This window comes from Geospiza fortis, unplaced genomic scaffold (assembly GCF_000277835.1).
Source record: "Geospiza fortis unplaced genomic scaffold, GeoFor_1.0 scaffold173, whole genome shotgun sequence".
Lineage (NCBI taxonomy): Eukaryota > Metazoa > Chordata > Aves > Passeriformes > Thraupidae > Geospiza > Geospiza fortis.
The window spans coordinates 652009-654889 of record NW_005054334.1 but is presented as its reverse complement, the minus strand read 5'-3'; positions in this window follow the sequence as shown (position 1 = coordinate 654889).

Genomic DNA, 2881 nt, shown 5'->3' with positions numbered 1-2881 from the left:
TGTCGGTCAAAAGGCACCCCCGGGCAAGTGAGAGTGACTCGGCCGTGTGGCGCCGCCGTACCCGAATAGGCTTTCAAGCAGCAGAACGAGTTAAAATGGTCCCTCTTGGAGCACCGTTAGTAAAGTCATTACTAGGTGGTGATTTTCTCACGCCTGTTAATTACAGAGTTGAAACCACCGTCTGTGTGCAGCAAACACGGCGGGTTTCCCTGGACCTGCTCCTTGGTTACAGTGCGCACGGCCAACAGCCGACGGAGGCATCGCACTGACCGCACTCAGTACAACCCTTTGGAGCCATGGCAGGGCAGCTCTAGATGCAGATCTCAAAATAAACCTCCACCTGTGGATTGCAGCTCAAATCTGCAGCTTCACGGACAAGTGCATAGCAACAGCAAGAATGGTCTCATTAGAAATAATGTCTTAAGTAAAAGGCAGAGGACCCAAATCAGCAGTACAGCTCTTTCTTTAACTTCAAGAATTCCAGACAGTACTTTAAGAACTGTCATTTTTCTTTCTCCTAAAATATTTTTTCTGCTAAGATCCACAGAAAGTAAAAGTCAACAAGAAGAGATGCGTGCATCATGTTTCCCTTTGTGCTTGTCTTTCCTCACTTTGAATGCCCTAATAAACACAGTAATAGAATCACAGAATCATTTCGGTTGGAAAAGACCTCCAAGGCCAACTTTTGACTGACCACCACCATCTCAGCTAGGCCACAGCACTGGGTGCCACGTCCAGTTGTTTCTTGAACACCTCCAGGGATGGTGACCCCATCACCTCCCTAGGCAGCTCATTCCAAGGTTTAACAACCCTGTTGGTGAAAAAATTCCTCCTGATGTCCAACGTGAACCTCCCCTTGTGCAGCTTGAGGCTCTGTCCTCTTGTCCTGTCACAGCTTGCCTGGCAGATGAGGCCCCACCTGTCATTGACAATCAAGGCATGCGAAGGGCCCAGCCATGATTAGAATCCCTTTCTGCTTGGTCTTACACAAAATTTCTTTTTAAAAGGTGTAGCGGGTGGAGACTGAACAGCTTTTGAGCACTGACTTTAACAACAGCATAAATTATGATGAGTTTCTCAATATCACTTCGTTATATGTAGAAAATCATATTCCACAGCTCATCATTCTGATCCAAGAAGAACATATGGGATCCTTGCTGCAACTCAGAGCTGGAGTAGTGGGGTCATTGTAAAGTCAAACATTGCTTTCTCTATTAATACAAAGTACATTCTTATTTAGTTTTTTATTATCATTATATGCCAAATATTCGGTAATTAATTTTGAAATAAATAAAAAACAAAAAGGAATTCAGTAGTTAATGACCACTCTCCATCAAACTCATTTGAATTCTATAATTTTTGAACACAGTGAATAAGTAGATTCCTTATGTTCAAGGAAAGTCACTTCACAACATAGTTTTTATTTCAAACATTTAAATTGCTTTTTCATACTCATTATGTGTCCTGCTAGCTCCCCACAAGGCTGCCACACTGAAGATAGCTCTGAATAAAGTTCCAGCATCAACCAATCTGCTTTCTTGGGAATATTGAGGTGGAAACAGCCCTTCCTCACTGGACCTTATGGTTTCATAAACAAATTGCAGTCATGAAAACCATCCGTTTCTAAGCTGTTTGTTGCTACAGGCTAAATAACAATTGCAGTATATCATTAGCATATCATTATGTCAAAACACTCTTTGGGTCTATCTGGCCATGCCTTCTATGTGAGACAGTTTGTTCTTGACTCAGAAGTGAAAGAAAGAACATATTAATGTATAATTAATATTGTATTAGGAGATATTAATATATAATAGATGCAGACTATATTAATTAAAATGTCAGATCTCAAGGGAAGAGCCACTCCAACTTAGTTGAAATAGAAAATAGAATGACAGTTAATCAAGAAACTCACACAAGTAAACCTCTCTACAGTGTTCTCATGTGAATAACTTTTTTAAACAATATTGCTAATTTAGCCCAGACTGTGATTACAAAAATGAAGAGAGTGGGGAGAAGATAGAAGGGAAAAAAGATAACATTAAGGCATGAAGTGAAAAAAACATAAAGAAGCAAGTGTACAGTACATTTTGTGTTACAAATTAGAAGCTAATTTAGATGCATGTTTTTAACATCATTGTGTGCATTATATTCACAGACTTTGTTAACTGTTCTAGGAACAGCTGTTATTTAGGAGACCAAGCCTGAACCCTGTTCCTAGACCAAAGTTTATTTCTGTAGCATTTCTCTTCTTCATTAGCTCTTTTTCACAAACCCAACAGAGACTACTGAACATGTAGCTGATAAAAGAAGGGTTCACAGAGACAACAGTAGTGATTTTCAGTCTCTGAAAGATGTGATTGTATAGACATATAGTTAGTTAAAAAATCCCAACACCTCTAGTATAATATTTCTAGTCTAGAAATCATTTATGTGACTGCTGATTTATTACTCTAGATGAAAAAGATAAGTAGATATGACTAAAAAAATAAGATAGAGGAAGATGGTTCTCACCATCACAACTCAATGAACTTCTGAAAACCCACCAGCAAAACAATATAAGACCAATGACTAGATGTGACTTTAATTATGTAATAAGGCAGTGGTCATATGAAGAAAATACACTGGTGTAAGGCAAGCCTCCCATCATGATGTCGGTGTTACCGAATCAAAAGGATCATCTGCTTCCTGTCAGAGCAAAGGCACTCAAGTATGTTCCGTCCCTTGCTATTGTATTACTTAGAAACTATTATTAAAATATTTTTTTCCTATTCACCCCACTACTTCTCTCTGCAAGCTGTTTTACTCCAACGGCCTTTCACTTTCTTAGTGCCGGCCAAGCCTGCTTTGGCAAGCAGCGGAGGCTCGGCCGGTTCCGCACCGG